This window comes from Anas acuta, chromosome 2 (assembly GCF_963932015.1).
Source record: "Anas acuta chromosome 2, bAnaAcu1.1, whole genome shotgun sequence".
NCBI classification, from domain to species: Eukaryota; Metazoa; Chordata; class Aves; order Anseriformes; family Anatidae; genus Anas; species Anas acuta.
The window spans coordinates 85,830,390-85,852,735 of record NC_088980.1 but is presented as its reverse complement, the minus strand read 5'-3'; the positions used below and the strand labels follow the sequence as shown (position 1 = coordinate 85,852,735).

Below are 22,346 nucleotides of genomic sequence, written 5' to 3'. Positions count from 1 at the left end.
CAGAGTACATAAAAATAAACAGCTATGAAATAGGGGATCATCAGGTAAAACAGTGAAGTGTACTCGTAATACATTCACAAGTAGATGTGATACCAGGCATCATTAATTAATGACAGGATTTCAAAACATTTATAGATTCTTAGATTAAATGTGCTATATCTTTAAAGTACATGTTAATGATTAAGTGTTAAAAATCTTTAAGCAACAAAAATAGTACAATCTATGAATTAAGCAGCTTCATCGCTAATTAAAGACAAGGTAAGTATAGCTATAAAAGTCTGTTTTATTCTATGGTTTAGAAAAGATAATCTGACAAAACACAGAACTGGGAAAACTGTATCTTACTGTTTACACTGCTTGTTATAAGTACAGCATTGATATTATTCCTTGCTCGGTTGTTGACATGTCGGCACAGTTCATTGTGATGTTCTGGAAAATATATGAAAAAGCAAACTGAAGAGTATTTTTAGCATGTTTTGGTGGTTTGGGGATTATTTTACTACAGGAGAAATCATCTACTTTCTCTCAGATATTTAATGACCAGCTTCACAGTAGAAATAAGATTAAAATCTTTCTAATCTAACAACTGAAGAATACCCCTGATAACTAAACAACTGTTAATGAATTCATTAGCATAGAAAAAAAGAAAATAATAGCCTCATTTAGCAATTTCACACAGTATTTTGTGTGTTTTCAGCAACCTTTTAAAATGTATAAATGTGAAAAGAAGAAAATATTGAATTTTAAACAATATATGAATAAGCAGCATGACATTAAAAATTTTAAAATAGAACCTTATTCAAAGATGCATCCAACTAGTCTCTCAATGTGTTACTGAATAAATCAATAGTGATGGAAGAAGAGAGAACCCTACGCTTGACATTTGAAATATTTTAAAATATAATCAGTTCTATAGTTAAAATATTTTGTTTAGGTTATAGCGTGGACAGTACAGTATCTAAGATTTTCTAATGATGTGATGTGAGATTAGCCTTCTTGCAACTGAAATACAGAATCTGCTAATGGCGGAGTGGTAGCTCTCTGAAGAAATTCAGGTAATCTGGACCAAATAATGCTGCATTTTTTTTTATAGGTGCCACACAAATTTGTTTGAGTAAAGAACTGCAAAATCCCATTTCACTTAATTCACATAGTGATGATATATGAGTGAAGGATGGGCATGATCATGCCCACTTTTCTCTCTTTCTTCTGCCCTTTGTATTTCACAGAAAACTGCATTTCATATACACTTTATCTTTCTCAAATTCTGTCCAATGTATCTACTTCATTGCTGTTGCTTATAATGTAGTATCTGAAGGAGGTATGGTACCTGTTATACTGAATAACTAATGAAGGTGATTTTGATTTGAATTATCTTGAAAGATGCAATTTTGTTGGTGTTATTAAGGCAGTTCCAGTTTGTTCTTATGTTATTAGCAGCATCCTATTAGTAGACGCCATTATTTGGGATCTTTCTCCAGCCCTCAAACAAGAAGCATCAACATCAGGACTAAATGCAGCAGCCTACCATCGTGATCAATAAGGAATGATGTAAAGACAACTATTTGTGAATGGCATTTCTAAGCAATCTATGCCAATATTTAGAAGGTAAACAGAAGATAAAGTAGCATGATCCTGCCAAAGAATACTAGAAAATATCTATACTTCACCTACTGAAATTCATGAGCTATAAAAGGTCAGCAGCCCATTTGCACATGAGAAGCACTTCTGTTTTGGGAGTACCTATTAAATATTGCAGGCTCTTAAGGTGCCTCTTTTCTATCAGTAAGCTGCTATTTTCCTTCTCCATTAAAAATTGAGGACATAACATGAAAGTTTAATTATCATTTAAACCCTAGGGAAAAATATACTTCTCCTAAACGTATTCTAATTAGGTATGACATTTTCAATAGAGGTTACAAATGTATTTGTATATATAAACATGTATACATATAAATATACACATATGCACACCATATACAGGTGCTGCACAAGTCAAAAGACATTGTCTTATAAATATAGTTATATGCAAATGTACATGACAGTATTATGGACATGAGTGTGTAAAGAGTGAAAGGGGTGCCTAGTCATCTGTAGCCAGCATATAGCAATCTTTCCTGTAATTCAGAGAGAGTAATGGATCGGGGTCACTTTTATGAATACCTGTTCCTACCTATGCTGAACTGAAACTATGATGAAGAAAGGTATTGATATGTTGAAAGGTATTGATATATTGATTCTATGATATGGAAAGGTATTAGCCTCTTGTAACCTTTTATTATCTTCAAGCACATTTTAGAAAAGATGACTCTGAAAGGCAAGTTTCTATTATCATACTGAGAAACCTTTACTACATTTGACCATGAGATAAGGATTGTGAATGGTGGATAAAAGAAAACCCAAACATGGAATACTGCTCCCACAGAAATGCACAGCAGTTTTACTTCCAACAGCATAATTGAAAAGCCAGACTGTTTCTCCTGGTTTCGGGAAACTTCACCCAGACTGCAAAATCCTGTAAAACAAGTCTGCAGCCAAATAAGTGAGAAGGAAAATACTGAATGGCTACAGTAGAATTCTGTAGCACAGTGCTACGAGTGAATCAGGTAGACTAATTATATGTGCATATAAGCACAGAGTTTATGGAATGGAGAAAAAGAACAAATTATTTGAAGCATATTCTTTTGCTTTGTATCCGTGTAAAATACAATTCTTCATAGAACTATAGTTTTGGATGTAAACAGACAAAATTCCTCACATAAATTATTAATCTTTGATGATAATAAAATGATGATTTGACCAGTTCTGATACCAAGAACAGATGACACATGTTAAATACCCTGCAGCACAATATGAGCCAAAACGGTAGCACTTCCAGCAATAAAATCACTTTCTCCTAAAGACAGTTTGGCTAGGCCCCAAAGGCTATTCCCACCAGTACATCTTCTGAGAATATGATGCTTTTGACTGGACAGTTCACCTGGTTTACATCAAATTATCACATCTCAGACCAACTTGCAGACTTTTATCAACTCAGCCTTGTCCAGAAGGTTATCTGGATCTGTCATCCAACATGTGCAAAGAAACATGCATAAAAATATGATAAAAATATGATTAAAAAATGATAAAAATATTGCATATTGACCAGACTGAGTGAAGAGTAGAGGGCAATTTGTACTAGTGGGCAGCATTTGTAGCTGATGCTGGGACCTTGTTGCCATCCCCCAGTAAATCAGAAGATATTGTTGGAGGAACAACATTTTGATTCTCAACACAAAGTTCCTAGAAACAGTGAAAATGTCAATCTGCTCCATTACCTACTTTTTCTGTATTTCCTCCAGTCCCTAATATTTCAGTTCAGATACATCATTTTCCTAGTCCTTTCATATATCCAGAAGTTTGACTTGCTACATGCTTCTGACATCATCTCAGCACTTACTATCATTAGTAAGAACAGAAGTGTTTCAGTTAACAAAAGGGCTGCTCATTTGCAGACACATCTTAGTAGATGTCCCAAATGTTGTTTTTATTTGTTTGTTCATTTAGTTTTGTTTTGGTTTGTGCCAGAAAAGTCTTTTGTTTGATTGTTTGTGTTTTTGTTTTGTTTCACTTTGGTTTTGTTTATTATTATGTCCCAAAACACGGTGTACTTCAGGTCCCTAATAAAAGGCTATTGTAGATGCTTCAAGATGAGTTCTTTTGGTGAAGTGAAATCATATCATAAAATCATAGAATGGCTTGGTTAGAAGGAACCTTAAAGGTCTTCCAGTTCCAACCCCCTACCATGGGCAGGGACATCTCCCAGTAGACCAAGTTGCTCAAGTCCCATCTGACCTGGCCTTGAACAGTTCCAGGCTTCTTGGAACACTTGAGCATCCACAACCTGTTCCAATGCCTTACCACCCTCATAGTAAAGAATTTCCTCCTAAAATATAATCTAAATCTCCCCTCTTCTATTTTAAAACCCTTTTCTTATCATTATCTGCCAAGTTAAAAGTCACTCTACACCTTTGTTATAAGCCCCCTTTAAGTACTGAAAGGCTGCCTCCTCTTCTCCAAGTGGAACATCCCCAGCCCTCTCAGCCTTTCTCCACGGGAGAGGTGTTCCAGGCCTCTGATCATCCTCATGGCCCTCTTCTGGACATGCTCCAACAGCCTCACGTCCTTCTTGTGCTGGGGGCCCCACATCCGGATGCAGCACTCCAAGTGGGACCTTACAAGGGCACAGTAGAGGTGGACAATCACCTACCTTGACCTGCTGGCCACACCTGAAGTGTCCAGCAGATCAAGGGAAAATCCTGAATTCAGTAACAAAACTCACACTTATTCCAATGAGAGTGGGATTTCACCTGCAATGAGTGCTGAAAGTTTTGTAAGTAAATATTTTCTTCTAAGATTTCCCATCAACTTATCAGCACTAGAGGGTTAAGCAGCTCAGATAAATATTCACAAGGTAATGGCTGCCTAGCTGGATGAAATCTACATGCTAAATCTCTGCAGGGAAAAATATAATAAGTTAAGTTCATACACTTCTCTCTAGATTGAATTAGCTACAATATTATGATGAAGTGATATATAGTGATTGAAACTTTACTCATATGAGGTGCAAAGATAACAAAGATTGATGAAGTAGCATGGTATTAAGCATTAATCAGGTTAATAAAACTGTTTCCACTGTAGAGATACAAATGATAAAGAAATTTAGGTGGAATGTATTTTCTTCTTATTAAAGCTTACATTAATCTCCGCATTTGGGGAAGAAAAAAAAAAAAAAAAAACAAAACACTAATAGCTTATGGATATCAATAAACTAACTGTATAAAAATGAAACAGAAGCAACTCTTCAGTGAACTTTCAAAGAATGTTTTGCATGGTATCTATGCTTGGCAGATCACCAGATAGCTTCAGCCATCAACAAACACTGAGAAACTGCCAACCTCAAGCTTAAAGCATCAAGTAGCCTGAATGCACCGAACTTTGTAATTTGAGGGTTTATTAAACTTTAAATAAGTTCACTGGAAATTAGAAATCCTATTTATTTTTGATATTGTCTGTGTCATGCTCCCAAATATATAAAACTTCTTCTAAAGACAGGTTGTCTAAACAGCCCCGCTCCACAAATTTAGCTGCACAAATTTCATTCTATAATGCATCTATGCAGCAATCTTGACTGGATTTCTCCTGAAGAGCCAACCTATTCCTAACTGCAGTTGCACGTCAGGGAGGCTGGACATGTTCTGCATCTCACAGCATCAGTCCTTCTCCCTATCTCTCTTTCTGACTTGACTTTCTCTAGAGCTACGTTAAGCTTCCTCAGTGAATTAGATAATCTCAAATAAGAATTAATATCTTCTATTGCCTTGTGTGTGTATATTTATGTTGTGACATCCTGTGTTCCTCCTGTCTTGAGAATAAAAACTATGAAGCCTGACTGGTACATAAATCCAGTGTGCTGAAATGAAACCTGTCATGTGAGGACACATCATAAAAAGCTGATCCCACTAACATCAGTAGAAGTGTGGTATGCACTACTCTGAGGAAATCCTAAAAGACATTAGGGTTTGTACAGGCAACATTTTCTGTTGATTTAAAGCTGGGTTTAGCTTAAGGCTGGGCTACCTGTAGGAAAACTGTATTCAGTCTGATAAGGTCCCAGCAATAAATTACTCTGACATTGCTGAAGAACATTCTGAATTTCTGATTCTTCCTGTGATCTGTTGGACTGCAGTTGCTGGTCACTGTTGTGTTTCATGGGTGAAAAGAGAGCATACAGAACTAGAGCTGGCAGCACTGGAGGTGGTAAAATTACCAGATCTCCATCAAATCTCTCTGTGCCCTCAGTTAAAGTTAATTGCAAACCCTTGTCCAAGAATGCAGATTATGCCCCAATGCTATCATAATGGACTTGTACCAGCATCTAAAATTAACAATAATATATCATGTTTAGTGCCAGGAAATGTTAATATTTCTATGGTAACTGTTAGTGGCATTCTCAGAACCATTATTTGCTAAATTTACTTGGGTTATTATCTATTCTCTTGAATTTAATTCTTTTTATTTTTTTTTAGCACTTCATATAAAGATCCTGAGATCTGATTTCTGCATGCACAATCACTGAGAAGTCCTTTCTTTCATTCCAGATGAAATTTGTCTCTATATGAGTGCGTGCCAAAATTAATGTTAAGTTAAAGTAATGAATTACAAGAATTTGGATTGGGGAAAAGATAAAATGCACAATGTTTGAAAGGACATGCAGTTAAAGTAATGAATTACAAGAATTTGGATTGGGGAAAAGATAAAATGCACAATGTTTGAAAGGACATGCAGTGCTTTTGGAAGTTTTTTTATTTGGTCACAATAGCCCAGAAATTTATTTCATCACTTGTAACGTAATATTGGCTGGTTGTGCTAAAAATAAATAAATAAACAAATAAACAAATTAAACTATTTGGCTGCTTTTCACATGAAGGTGGAATGTTCCAACATTCATTTTCAATCAGTTTGGTCTGGGTCTCTTGGAGGTATAACGGTTATCCAGGAATGTAAAATCTGTTTTTAGTGAAGTAAAATCTGTTTTTTGTGTTTAATAAAAGTCAGTCTAATCTGAAAATAACATTTAAAATTTCTCCAGCTTGATAGCATGAATAAAACCTCCCTTAAGAAAAAACTAGGTTTGATTACGTTAGCAAAGTAAAGACTGTATTAAGGAGCATCTCCATAGTTTAAGCACTATATAGTCTGTATTACTAGGTACGCGAACAACCTCAGCTAAAAAAAAAACAAACACTTTACAAGATGCAGCCCCCCAAAGCAGTTCAGTTGTATGAATTTACTGGAAATGTAAGACTTGTTGGCTTTAAGACATCTCTTATTTTCAATAAATTGAATAGAAACATATGGCAGTTTCACCTTTCACTAACCTTCTACAACGTTTCTTGCCCTCTATTGCAACTTAAGACAGTGAACCTTCTGCTAGCTACTATAAATCATCCACCTTTCCACATTCATTTTCAGAAGAACTCTTTAAGATTGTATCTTTCATCAACCACTGCATCATCACACATGTTATTTCAATGATTAAGTACCCTTATGAACCAGAACATGTTACTAAAAGCCACTAGAGCATTTCAAAAGTGAGTAATTTGAAGGAAAGGTATAATAAGACAGACACTCAACAAAGGATTTTATTCATTAAATTGGGTGATTTCCTCATTATGCATGTTATTGGGATACATAAATCAAATTCAGTTTGGGAACTGAGTTATAATGCAAGTAAAGTGATAAAGTAATAATGAAAACAAAACATTTCAAGTCACAATACGTAAAAGCATTTTATCAGGTGTTTAGGCAGACCTGTGGATTTTATTATAGGTTAGTTTTCTAACTGTCATTTATTTTTGGAAGTGAGGCAAGCTTGTTTCATGCTTCTATATCCCAGATATATTTGTTTCCTCTTTGTTTATTCGTTTGTTTATTTTATTTTGTTCTGAGATAGAGATAGTTTTATTCCTAGTAGCTGGTATGGTGCTGTGTTTTGGATTTAGGATGAGAATAACATTGTGAACACAGTAATGTTTTGATTATCACAGAACAGTGCTTACCCAGAGCCAAGGCCTTTTCAGCTCCTGGTGCTGCCCTGCCCATGATGAGGCTGGGGGTGCACCAGGAGCTGGGAGAGGACACAGCCAGGACCAAGGCTGCCCAGAGGGATGCCCCATACCTTACAGTGTCATGCAAAACAATAAAACTTGGGGATGTTGGCCCCAGCGGGAGGTGGCAGAGAGGCAGCTGCTACTTGGGGTCTGACTGGGCATCAGTCAACAAGTGGTGAGCAATTGTATCATGCATCGCTTGTTTTGCATATTATTTTACAATTATGATCTTTATTTTCCCATTCCTTTCTGTCATATTAAACTGTCTCTTTATCTCAACCCTCAAGTTTTATGTTTTTGTTGTTGTTGTTGTTGTTGTTTTTTTCCAATTCTCTTCCCTATCCAACTGCGGGGAGTGAGCAAACAGAAGTTTGGTATGTAGCTGCCTACAGGGTTAAATATATTTTTAACGCATTCTCAGTTTTTTACTGACATGGATACAATGGCTCTCTTGATTTAATATCTAGTACTTTTTTTCTAGTGACTTCCATGACAGCTGTACGTGGCTTTCTGTAAATCTTAAACTTTGTAATTAGACTCAAATTTAGAAAACACTTCAGGGCTGATTGATCAGGATTTTCACCTTTATAACAGTGCTGTGATTTGATAAAGACAGAATATGTTGATGCAGAAATAAGAAATGGAAATTAGCCCCCATCTGTCAAAGAGAAGTTACCTTTTATACATATCAAATATTTAGCTTAGCCTCACATTCTCATTAGATATTCAACATATTATTGTATTAAATTTTTTGTAAGTAAATGAGTATCTTTCACGCTTTGTAACTCTGAATTATCTACAAATGATTAAAATGTCTCTATATTATTTAATCAATTAAGTATTAATAAACAACAGCTATTGTGAGATGATCATTGGACAGACAAGACTGGAGAAAACAAAAAATAAATGAAACATATGAAACATCTCTTGAAGTACACATGGAATCAAAAAGCATGATAAATAAAGTTACGTTAGAAAGGTGAGTAAATTCAAGGCAGTCACTTAAAGGTAAGAATAGACACTCTATTAGACATATGAAAACAAGAAAGACTGTAAGTAGAATTAGAAAAAGAGATACAGTTTCTGAAAGGACTTTCTTCAATTCCTAGAAGGTGTTGCTGAGAGACTAGTACTTATATGTGATTGGAAATACTGTTGAGAAACTACAATTTAACATTGCTGTCTCCACTCTGTCTCATATGTTTCTGCCTGTTGGTCCATATACCTTCAGCAAAATTCCTTTTGGTCTCGAGAGCATTGATTCTTCAGATTCTTCAAAAACAGGCATATAGCACTAGACATTGCAATAAAATTACAGGAGAACTTCCTTAATCTTTCCCTGCTTACAAATGCACCCAGCATCCTTGCCATTCAGAAATATAGTCTATCTCCCTAGTGTGCATGGAGGTTATGGATAACATATTTTATTTGATATATAAAAATCACTAAATGTCCTGTCCAAACAACAACTAGTCAAACCTGTTTCTTATGAATTTGCAACTGTTGGCTTTTGGTCTCCTATCAAGGAGTGGACAAGTCCATGTTACACTTATGAGGCATCTTCCAATTCCAAGGGGAAAAAAAAAAATATTGTCTTAGAAATATGGTCATCATGATTTCCCAGCTGTCTTATGTCAAACACCAGTATAAACACTGATTTCTGCCTATCTTCTCTCCAGCAGAAGAGGAGGTCTTTTCTGCTTGCCCATGAATTTACAGAGTTGTAAGATCCTTCCTTCAAATTTGACAGAGACTAAGAAATAGGTCCTAAAGCTTTTGGAAACAGAAGAAAAATTAATGAAATAGGTGGATGGATGAATGGACATCCAGACAGTAGTACCACAATAAACCTTAGTCTATTAGGAAATAAAGCCCAAAATATAAAGGGACATACAACATTTCAGAGGAAGAAATCGTCCCAGCATTTTTCTGCATCGGCTTTAAGGCTGTTGCTTACTTTGCCAAATGGGTGGGGAATGTGGAGCTGAAGAGAAACACTCCTCACACACAGAATTATCAGTCAGAACAACCTTAAAGCTGAGTATGGCATTTTTTCATTACAGCTGCAATTTCTATTCCTGTTGGGTTAATTTCTTGTTTGGAAATGTTTTTTGCATGACCGAGCATTGTGCTAGCAGAGAATGATTGTGCCCTAGAGCTCTGCCTCTCTGCATTTCATCATATTACATAACTGCTTCATGTCTATAAAAGCTATCTTCTCGTTCCATGTCTACATACCTCTCCCCCTGAGGACTCAGTTCTCTCCATGGCTGACAGATTTTTACAAATTCCCCCATGTTTCCTTCCCTCTTTTCCATTTAAGCTAGGAATAAGACCCATCTTTTCCTTCTAACCCTGTCTTCATTTCAGAAGGTGAGCAGGCCTACTCAGGAAATTTGCTTGAATTCATTTACTAGTTCTGTTGCTTCTGCCTTCTTATTAAGTGAGAGAGATTTTCTTGGCAAGACAAGTATTTTGAGGACAGGAGCCGAGTCATGAAGTTAATGAACAAAGACAGCATTAAGTCCAGCACTTATAATAAGGCATTGCAAATAAAACAATGTTCATCCTTGAAAACTTCTGGCAAACAGAAAAACTGTGTCCTTCTTTCAAACAGAAAAGCCAGAAAGGGAGAAAAGGACATGTAAGAAGTTAATAAAGTCTACCATTCAAAAGTAAGTGGAGATGCATATTCATTAAGAAAACAGTATCGCCTGAAACATTCTAGGAACTAAACTATTATTCACTTGACATTGTTGTCTCACAGATGCATAAAGACACCTAATGAATGGATTTAGCTGTCTGGTTGCAGGACATTTTTAACCACTAAATATTTGCTAATAACTCAGTGCTGGAAGAGATTGCATTGCTGGTGGCATAAATCAAAGTCTGGTTATGAAGCATATTTCCAATATGTTACCATTTCTGTGAAATCAAAATTATTACCATGCTTTCCTTGGAATAAATGCTAGTATGCAGCCACAAAATAGAAACGTTACCCAAAAACTAAATTTAAAAATGTATTAGGCTGCTAACTTCCTACTTGTGAGGACAACTTTGATGGACAGAATGAGAGGAAGCACACAAGCAGTGTGACAGCACCAAGGGCTTTGTCACAGTTAGATTCCTCTCCAGCCAAGGGGGAAAAACATGGAAGAGAAATCAGTATTCATGGCTGAGTAAAACTCTTATGTGTTAGTTTTGTTCTTCACAAATGGGGTTGGCATTTGGATGAGAGAAGTAGTTTGAAGTAGCAGACTGCAAACATATGGCTGATACAGCATCTCCTATGAGAAGCTGGAGGTGGCAGTGCAGTTTCAGGAGGTTGTCACAGGTGAAGCTGGGAAGGGGGATTTGGGCAATCTAAGACACTGATCTGACTCCTCCATTTAGTAGCACTTTTCAGGGAACAGAGCAGGGGTGCAGACTGATATTTTTCCATATTTTCTCATTAAGACAGCAAATGTGCTGATTTCACTCTTTCCCCTGCATGGCCACGGCTGGGTCCCAGTTTGAGGAGAATGTGCTAGGGTGGGAAGACAGACAGGTATGTGAGATTTTTATCTCAGCAAGGCAAACATCTTAGCTTTATCTAATCTGTATGGGGGCAACAGACCAGAAGCTTTATGAGTAACATTTGTGAAGTAATCCAAAATTTGATGTATAAGGTGGAAATTTTGTAACACTATCTCTGCAGAAAAACTTTGTCATGAAAGCACAACCACCTATGTGAAAATGCAAGTTCAGAGGGAAGAGGTTGATGAAAATGGAGACAGGCATACCCCAGCTGTCAAACTAGATCAGGACTGTAACTAGTCCTTTAACATGCCTACAGGAGGAATCAGTATGAGTGGCCTCCCGTAAGTCCCCCTCCAACCATCCCTTGAAGATGCTATTTCTTGGCAATATGCAACAGTTCAAGTTAGTCCTAGGACCTAATTGATTTTATTTTTGGAGATAAAAATAAATCTTGCAGAGAATCCTGGCCTGAGTCCAGCTGCAGATGATGTTTATACCAACTTGTGATACTCTTTTCCAAGCTAGTTGATAATACCAGGAAGTGGCTTTTTCCATAATACTGATCTGTGACCTCTGATAACCTTTCTAGATGAAGCTAAAGAAGGTCTTTAGACCCTTTCCAATACTTGTCTGCAAAAGTGAACTTCTGAACCACTAGCTCTGGACTGATTCATAGTCTAATGCAATTAATGTGCTGCTCTGTGAATGCACTAGTGAAAGTAGCACATACAGAAATGCATCCTGAAATCTTGTGAATTATCAGTCAGATTTGTTCAAGTTCTTCACTTCTGTTGCACATGAAATTGTCACGTTTCACTCAGGCATGGTAAAAGCTAAGAGTTGTGCTGTGATGTCTTGAATAGCTGACATGAGTAATGGCCTTCAATACAAAGTCATGAGGTAAAGAACTCACAGCATATGATGTTGTGGTACTGCTCTGCATCTCTTATCTGCAACTAGCCACACTGTTTAGGGAGTACTACACTGTTGGCTCTTGACAACAACACCCCCCAGTATATACATATGCCCAATACATATAATATCAGTCAGAGGATTACACATAGAGAAATTCCTGTTCTATTTCTCTTTTTATTTTATTAAATGGATTAATTAGAAGCTCATCTTCATAAATTTAGGTGAGCTAAATGTACATTTTCCTTTATTTACAGAAAAGAAATAGCATCCTAACATGGATCCTTCAATCTCACCATCAGATAAACAATGCTTAGCACATCTGATTATTGCAGGCACATCACAGCCATGACTGGAACCATAAGAGCCTTGGTGGAAAATTCCCACTTGAACCCTCAATTTTTAATTAGTTTTCACAAAGCTTGTTTGTGAGGCATTGCATATGTTCAGGGATTAAGAGGAACATTCAGTAATAGGCACAATAAAATACACACCAGTCAAAGGTATGAGAAAAAAACTGGGGCCTTTAAAATGATCCTGTCTAACACAGTATTAAGTTTCAGGAGTTGATGTTCAAAATAAAATTTTAAAGGCAGGACATTTTTTAGACTGTCTAAGAAAATACTAGGAGGCTGAAATGTTTTGTAAGTATAAATCTCTTGTAAAATCAGTGACTTTGAGAAAGGTTTAAGACTGGAGCCAAATTAAAGTTTCATGATCAGCCTTCACAGCTGCAAATTAAAATCCAGGTCCCACTATAACAGAAGGGAAGAAACTAGGATAATGGTACTAGGGTTAAAATATAGATAGATAGATAGATAGACAGACAGACAGACACACCCAGGATTTTAAGTATGATGACTCTTGTCATCTGATTTCCATGTTACAGTGCTGTTGTACAGTGTATTGTAATCACCAATAGCATGTTTCTGTTGCATTTTTTTTCCACTTTTTTTCTAATTATATTTCATACATTAATTGGATTCCTTTTTTCTTCTCCAACACCTATTCAATCTCTAATCACGGACTTCCATATAGCTTACACTTCAATATTTTATCTGATGTGCTTGCCAGTTGTTTTATATGTTTAGTTAAATGACCCTTGTATTAATCATTCATGATTATATCATGTTGCTTTTATTTTTACGTTTTCAAAAGAAGCTGTAATACTATGACTAAATGTCCCTCTCATGCATTTCTTAAGCCTTTAAATACTGGTATTCTTAAATAAGAAACTTTATATTATTTAATGTAGTAATAATCTTTTTTATTTAACAGTATGACCCATTGGTCATAGGATAGAATTTTGCAGCTTTAAATAATACATAGAAAAATTAAATCAATACCTTAATCCAGCAACTCTATTAAAATATGAACCTAATAGAAACTGAAAGTTAAATGCAAGAAGAATGTCATAGAATAGACCTCAGTACTGTTTAGGAGTGGGAAGTTTTTGAATATTTCTGGGATTTCTTTCTTTCTTATTCATTTTGCATTGTGATTCAACCAATACCTTAAAATACATATATTTACCTTCTCACCACATCACAACTAGCCTTTTCCAAAAATTAATATTTTCCAAAGATTAACACCTGAATTCTTAAATAATGTAGATTCTTAAAAATAAAATGCAACAGTTTCAACTCTGTTAGTCATTTAATGTGAAAGAGGATCAGTTTTATATCCTCCCTCTATCTAGAGCAGATACCGGAGACTTGAACTTAGTTATTTCGTATGCCAAGTGCACATGCCACTCAAACATTTTCTCTCTAAATTTGGACCAAGTTATCTGAATATTTATTCAGATTCCAACTAGAAGGACTTATCTGAAGAAAGATTTTATGGGTGTATTTGCTTGTTTTGGAAGCTACTGCCTCATACCAAAACTTTTCGATAAACTTTCATCACACTGTTTTCTCAAATGGAAAGTAAAATTTCAGGTCAAATAAAAGGACAGTGCTTGCTCTATCTATATCCTAGCAGGGAGTCCAGCTCAGTTCACCAGAATCCCAGTTAGGAGTTGTAGTCAATGTGCTGTAGAATTAGTTTTCTTTAGTGTTCTCTGTTGGAGTAACTCCTCTTCAGGTAAAAAATTTAATATATATTGATTGGAGTTTCAGTCTTAGAAGAAAATCTTAACTTGCTTCTCACTCAGCACACAGAAGCAATGTAATTTCTTGGTGTTTAGTTATTCTATAGTATGAAAGAGGCTGTCTGTGTATTTTGTTGAGAAAAAAACAGAGAAGCCTTATTTAGAGACTGATGTGGAGCCAAAACTAACAAAGAACCACTAAGGCACATGGAATTTGGAGGATGTTTGTCTTTGGTTTTTGCTAGAGTAGAAAAAAATAATAGCAAAAAAATAGGCAAAAGAAACCACAAACAGAATTCTGCCCAAGCAAAAAGGAAGAGAATATCTAGCTTAAATTTCCTTACATATCCCAGCTCTCCACTTTGCATGCTCATGTATAAAGCATGCTTTATATTTTATCAAATTTGCGCCTAACAACTAATTACATAATATTGTGTTTGTGCCGCTGTTAAAACTGTGAAAACAATGTAGATACGGACAGTTTTCTTTCCCTGAACCTTGCATTTCTACAGGTCATTTGCTGATGATTTAGTTTATCAAATACTCCTCAGAAGATATAAAAATATCCCAAGAACAATGTAGTGTTTCAAAATGTTTTTATACATGTTTCTAAATGTCATAAAATTCCCAATAGTTTGTATTGTAGGCTTCCCTTATCTCTATTACCGTTCCTTGACATGCTTTGGCATCCTGACCTTGCAATCTTTTGTCTGATAATTTTCAACTCTTTTTTTTGATCTTAATTGCCTCTCCTCTGTGAGTTTGCTTGCATGCCACTTTTTATAACACCTGAGGCAGAACTGGTAGACATGTCACTGCCACACAATGGGGTTTTCAGCTGCTTCTAATTTGCTCCCACAAATACAGAAGTGTTTTCCAGAGGCACTATTTTATGTGATTATGTAAAAATATGATTGTCTAGTGGAAGTATGGGAATGACAGGCAGAACTACCTTCCAACACTGGAATAGATAATGAATCCCTGCATACTATTAAAAATGTTAAATACAAGACCTAAGACAGACAAACTAAGTCTCTTTATTTTTTCCCATTTATAAAAATAACAATGCAAATATTGTGGGATGTCCATGCCTTGATACCTGATTGTTTTTGACCTGCTTTTTTCCTTCCATAACTAATCTTTTGTGATTTTCATTATTACATTCTGTATATTCAACTGTAGTGTAACTGGAATCTTTTGCAGAAAGTTTGCAGTCCACAACAAGAACTCAGATTTTTGTGCCTTCTCAGTACTGATGATCAACTGAAGTTCAGACTTAGGCCATATAGCTGAAATCAGGACAGGTCAAGACTTGTAATGAGAATACTGATTATTTTATCAGAAGTGGTTGGTTAGAAACACAGAATCATAAAACATAGAATGGTTTGGGTTGGAAGGGACCTTAAAGATCATATAATTATAGCCCCCTGCAGGGATGCCACCCACTAGACCAGGTAACAAATCCTTTTTGTGTTGGGGGCCCCAGAGCTGAACACAGTGCTCCAGATGGGGTCTCACAAGAGAAGAGCAGAGGGGGAGAATCACCTCCCTCAACCTGTTGGCCAAGCTTCTTTTGATGCAGCCAATGATATGGTTGGCTTTCTGGGCTGTAAGCGCACTCGGGATGTAACCAAACTTGGACTCCAGGAAAACGGAGTCTACGTGAACTACCGAAGGGATTAGATGAAGATGAATACCAGGTCAGGCTGAAGGTCAAAGAGGCAGGAAAGCTAAAGAGTAGGGCATATTTCCAGATGAAGAATAGGGCCAAAGACAACAGCCATCACAGTGCCTGGGCAGCTCATACAAACAAGCAGAACATACAAACGAGCAGAACATATACAAATAGCTAAAATAAGGTCAGATCTGAGGGCCAAAGTAAGACCAGGGTGGGGGAAAAGCAGAGAGCATAAATCTTACAAAACCACAACATTCAAACTATCAAACTACACCATGAAATTGGTACATTCCTTAAGTTCTGATGAAGGAAGAGACATGTTTCTTGCTATAAAAATTGCCGTAGAAAGACACTAGAAGATCATTGCCAAGGTGGGCCTAACAATAATGGTTCTATAGTCTTTACCTCTAATAAATAAACAGATTAAAATAAAAAATAGGGATCAGCCATTCTATTTTATTTTGAAGTTATAATCTGCTGCTTCTGTATTCTTTGCCACTCTGTGAGCAAATACTCTTCAAATAACTTCCAGTAATTGTCACAGGTAATCATTTTTCTGTGCACAGGCATTCCCTATGATGAAAATGATGTCTTCTCTTATTTTTCATAGTAATTGAAAACTTCGAAGTTCAGAAACCATCAGCAAAACACACAAAACAGAAAACTATGAAATGGATGAGACATACATACTCTTGGTTAACTGCTGCGATTCCTACCTTCTGGAAGATGGGCAGAGACGATCCTCCTTTATACTCAGATGCAGAGAGGACATTTGTAGTTCAGATTCTCCCAAGAAGTTCTGAAAAGCATATTAAAGCAAAATAAAACAATGAGCATCAAAATGATTGAAGTTTAGTTGCCTAGTGATTTTGTTTTATTTTGCTGTTGTTGTCATTGCCTTGTACCCTCTACAGGCATTGCTGTGCTAATTCCAACTGTCTGAACACTTCCAAGCCTCACTATATTACTAACATATCCCAGAGTCAAGAAGAAGCCAGCAGAGATAAGGTGCCATGTGTTGTGATCAGCTTGGAAATGTATATGAATTAGTCAGCTAGTATATGCATGCTAGTTGCTAGGCCAAATAGATCAGATAATGGTTGGTTTCACCATGTTGCCTCAATGTCAGGGGACTGCAGTGATGCTAATCTCTCTTCTTTATTCACCACCAATTTTCTGCGATCTTAAGGAATTCAATGTCTTTGATCTTGGTTGAACTTGTCCAGCAGACATAAACATCCCTTCAGGATAAAAAATGAATGCCTGAAAAGCTGGCAGATTGGTAGTACAATTCCATATGCCCCATTTCCTTAGAAAATCAGGCCAAAAAGTATTCCAAACCCAACTCTTAAACATTAGTCTTGCAAATAAAGTTTACTCTTAAGAAGATGAATGTAGTTCATTGTACAGCTGACTAAACAAAATAAAACGGAGGATATGTAGGAGGACTGTATATAAACATGAAAAAAGCAAAGGATAACAGTAACAGGTTGTAAGGCCCAGAGGGAAAAATACCTTCTTTTCATTTAAGAAAAAAAGATGTCAACACAAACTCTGTAGTCACCTTTTTATATGGAGAAGGTAGGATATCTATATGGGTGCTAAAAGAAGGTAAACGGTGCAGATGATCAGAAGCAAAGTATGTTCACACATAATTCTCAGAAAGACCTCAGCTACAGTGGCATGTAAAGCTCCTGCCTTGGTTGACATGTATTTCTTTGCTGACTCACATGCCAATTCCTTCCTCACAGGAGCTCTGCCCACTGACGTTGCTTTGTGCACACAGTACTCTTCTGCACTTAGCATAACCTTAGGGCACTCTTATCCCTTTACGTTTTAGACTTACTGATGGCAGTTAAAACTCAAAGATGTGAAATTTAAAAATTGTCACAAAAATATTGCTACAGTCACACTCAGATAACAGAAAAGAGACATTAATATCTACTTTCTTATCATTATCTATATTGAATGTTAGGGTACATACATGGGTATTTAGTGTGCAGAGAGAAAGAGAAAATATCAACAATTGCTCCCATATTAAACAACACTGTTTATGATAGTATACTATCATCATCGATATGCTGGCTACAAAGACTGCTGTTTGTTGCTTGTTTGTTTGTTTTTATATATACACAGTTAGTATGCTTGCTACACAGTGTAATTCTGTGTTCCTTTACTGTCTGAGCATAAATATTATGCTATGAGCAGCAAACATTAAAATCTTGTTCTGGAAGGGTTTAATGATAACACTATTTTGCTCACTCAGTTTTTCAAATGAAACAAGAACTGCATAGAATAACCACCAAGTCCCAGTTTGCTGCTCTGATTTAGTGAAATGGGCACTCAGGTATTTATCCTACAAAGACAGATGCATAAGGTAGACTTATAGTAGTACAGCGTGAAGAGGTAGAGTCTGCAGGAAATCATGTATTTCATATGTTTCATGTATTCATTTTGGAATAAACACAAGACTTACCTAAACAAAGCAAGGAAGGAAGTCTCTAAATTATTTTCTTACCTAGTAAATTCTACCTGTCTCTATCACTTTCATGACTGCAGCATTAAAACTAAGCAAAAGACAACTGTTCTCCACAATCTTACTGCTACTACCATTTTCCTCACATTTTAGGTAACTGAAGAGCAGGAAATAGTTTGTGGAGTCAGAAATTTGTCTGAAATTTAACAGTTGAAAAAACAGTCCTGGTATTTTGAATTGTAAAATAATAATAATGATAATAAAAAATAATAATACAACAAATTGTGATTTATTTTTTCTGCTTCCATTTCTCCATTCACTCTCATTGATCACAGGTGCTTACTTCCATGGTTTATTATGTATTGTGGGCCAAAATTAATTCATTCTGATTTTTACTGGATTCTTCAAGCAATCACAGCTGTTAAGATCCCTCATGAACTATGCATTTAGTACGTCCTTGACTGAGATTATTGGAAAATGATCCCATGCATGATCCCATGCATGATCCCATGCATGAAAAGCAGACACTCTGATGTTTTATATGGATCAAAAGAAAAACTGAGCTTCACTTAAATTACATCTGAACTAGCATCTGTATTATGTCTAACAGTATCTGCACAACAGGAAAACAGTGATCAGCTAGAAAACAAAACAAACAAAAGGAAGGCAACCATAGAATGTGCGTGCCCCTTTTCAGCATTTTATACAAGACCTGTGTCATATGCAGTACCATTCATGTACTTAACCTGCTGATTACATCCTTCTGATAATAAAATCAACAATCCTTACAGCCTTGTAACCATCCTATTTGTCCTAGTCTATGATTAGTAATGGTATTATGTGCTTCTTTTATGGAGAGTTCAGGTTCCTATGGGCCATGAAGGTTTGTCATATCCATGCAAAAAAAGATCAACCATTTGTTTATAAAGAGTAGTGGTATAAGAAAATTGTTTATAGTATTCATCGTGATAGCTCCTTATCTAAACTCAAAGAAACATGAAGGGAGAGTTCAATTCTTGTGTCAGCAAAAAGGTTACTTTCCTTTGTTAAGGAATAATATAATATAAAAATAATATAATAAATAAAATATAATAATAAATATAATAATAAACTAAGTAGTATTCTGAATATCTATCTGCAGCACCAGATGATTTCTGTAACTGTTAAAGCAGACCAGTGATTCAGTCCTGAGCTGCGGAAACATCACCAGAAGCAGACAGACATAATATGTCTGATACTGTCCCCATCTGTTATTTGCTCAAATGGTGCTGCAGTTATGGGGATATGGGCTAATCTGACAGATTTAAGGACATCATTGCCACAAACAATTTCAAAGATATTATATTTTACAACTGTCAAGTTCGATATTTTCTTTCAGAGGGTAAATAATACTTTGTTTATGATGGAGGGAAAAAGTTAAATATATTGACAATAAATATACTGAAAATGAGTAGTTTCAAGACAGTTTCTGAAAACAGAAAGAAAAAAAACAACAGCCCTTCTTCTCCTTAAAAAAAAAAAAAAAAAAAAAAAAAAAAAAAGCTTGAACATTCCTTTGGATAGCAAATGCATTCTTATAGAAGTCATTATCTAGAAAAAGGCTCAAATGCAGATGTGTTAAAAATGCTATGATAAGAAACTGTCACTAGCATGGTAATCTACAGAAATGTCAGTATGAATACCACTCCAGGATGTTGTTCTAAGTTACCTATTTCTAGACTCACAAGCAGAGAGCCATACTGCCAGTTAGGGCTTGTTCATGTTTGTTATATAGGGGAGCGATGGCACACTAAACAAGAGCACAAACCTTAAGTATGCTGGCTGCTCTCAACCTTCATGGGCATGGGCAGACTCAATGGGCAACCTACAGATCTTCTGTGCTAAATTGCGCTCGTGCTTTGAAATACGGAATCACTAGTGTGTTGTAAAGCTCATCTACCTGCTTGCTCAGTTATGACTTCTTCAGGCAGAAATGCTGATCTTGTATGATAACCTCCATGACAGTGCTTTGCAGCCAGCACACGGTATGAAGGCTGTGCAACCACTACTTAAAGGAGCATGAGGCAATTATGCCTAAACATACGGTGCAATTGGGAAAACAAGAAAAGGGGGAAGTGGACTCTAGTCTCCTTTAGTGCTGCTGAATAGTATCCGTATCTGAAGATGTAAGTTCATGAAATCTTTCCTTAAATATTGTCTTGTTGCGACAGGTAGCACTTGGGACTTGTATTCCAGTCAGACACCACTGTTTCATAAACTGGCTAGCATTCTATAGAGACAGCAGCAGCATTTTTGGGGGTGCTGGCATGCGTGCAGTATGTATTTTGCATATAAAGAGCAGCAGGCTGTTCAAAGAGATGGCTGAGATTTGGCCTATGTCCAAATTCTGTCTCCATGTAATTTACCTGCCCCGGTGCTCTGCACAGAGACCTGTTTCTAATTTGTGACACCAATTCATGCTCTTCTTTTGGACATAGTCTCAATCTGCAAAGGCTGGATCTGCCCAAATTCCAAGGGCACGTTCCCGTAAAGTAAATTAAAAAGAGAGAAAAAGAGTTAGCTTAATGGCCAATGGCTTCCTGACACTTTCAATAAATGTTTAATTATAGGTACTATAATCAGACAGTTGTGAAACCTAGCTGGAACAGTTGATTTAGCCTCTGAAAGGTTGACAAAACATCACCAACTCATGGCTAAAACCTGTTTATCAAATAGTTCTCCGCAGGTATTTGTGTGTCTCAGTATTTTGTTCCATCTAAAGACAGGTGATCCCATTCCCCTTTTAGAAATACCAATAGCTAGAGTTCCTAGGTTTAATGTTCACTTTAAGAAAGGATTGTAGGCTGAAGACGGACATAATAAAGACTTTGTGATGATTACACCCCATCTAAATTTTCACTCTTCCAAAAGCAAAGAAGTCACCCTGACTTCATGAGGTGTTTGTTTGGCAGGAAAAACATAGTTAGTCCTGCAAAGCCTCAGAACTTTTTTTTAAGCCCAAACAAGCTTTCACAAGTCACTTAACTAAATTGTTACGATTACACTCTCATACTGAACATGATTAAAGGTCACCAATGTAGCTGCAGAGTGCTATAAGGGAGTAGGCTAAAAGGACTTTTAATAGGACAGGGGCTGTCACTGTTAAACAAAATCAGGTTGAAGTCATTTTACATCTAGTAATCATCTCTGCAATTAGAAAGATGACTTCTGTCAGTTGGGATAAGCCTCGTAGTACCGAGGAGATGCGTGCTTATCTCTTGTTTTGGTCACTTTCTCATCTATTTTTAAAGTTTATCCAGATTTCACGTAAAATAGATATAATGACAAACTAAGAGTAAGTATAGACTCTCTCCTCTTTGAAAACAAACTGGCCCCTCATACTGTTAATGTTTGCCCATATGAACTTACCACTTTTTTCCTTCGCTCTGCTGTCAAGCACTTTGTTTGCCTCCTCTTCCCTTGCAGTTCCTTACAGACACTATCTCCTAGCTGACAGGGGTTTAATTTCTCTCCTAGAATAAAAGCAAAACAAGAAGCATTTGTGAAGAACTGGGCTGAATATGCTGCTATAGCTAGGGGGGAGAAAAAAAAAAAAAAAAGAGAAAACACACACCACCACCACCAAAATATATTAAATATATGACCTCACAGGTCAAAAAATAAATAATAATAATAAAAAAAAATAACACCTTCAGTGTTTTCTGGACTTAGGAGGAGAATTGCTAAAACACATACTCCTTGGATTTGGAAAATCTATTCACAGAAATACTTACAAATGCAACTTTCACCAAACTGTCCAAAGCAATTAAAGAAAAATGAAATGACTAACTAATGACCAACAAGCACTTTAAGCAACAGAGCACATACCGTCTGTCTGATGCAATTCATTAGAGCACATACTGTCTGATGCAATTCATTATCATTTAGCACACATACATTGTGCAGATGTCATATAATGTAGGCTGGTGAAAGATTTAAATCACAGTAAGGAAAGTGTCTTAGGATACCCATCTTTGT

General features: G+C 36.3%; 1 long non-coding RNA gene across 4 annotated transcripts; it reads right to left on the bottom strand.

Moving 5' to 3' along the window:
• Window positions 1–265: 265 nt before the first annotated feature.
• Window positions 266–22,338, bottom strand: LOC137850743 (uncharacterized). Of its 4 annotated transcripts, none has more exons than XR_011092782.1 (4): window positions 22,226–22,338; window positions 21,738–21,841; window positions 16,570–16,652; window positions 266–429 (listed from the first exon to the last, which is right to left on the bottom strand). It is a non-coding gene; the product is annotated as an uncharacterized lncRNA (long non-coding RNA). The 4 variants fall into 4 exon arrangements; XR_011092780.1 differs by lacking the exon at window positions 266–429 and adding an exon at window positions 15,190–15,464; XR_011092781.1 differs by lacking the exon at window positions 266–429 and adding an exon at window positions 15,190–15,464 and having other exon boundaries at window positions 21,738–21,836; window positions 22,193–22,330.
• Between the last annotated feature and the right edge of the window lie 8 nt (window positions 22,339–22,346).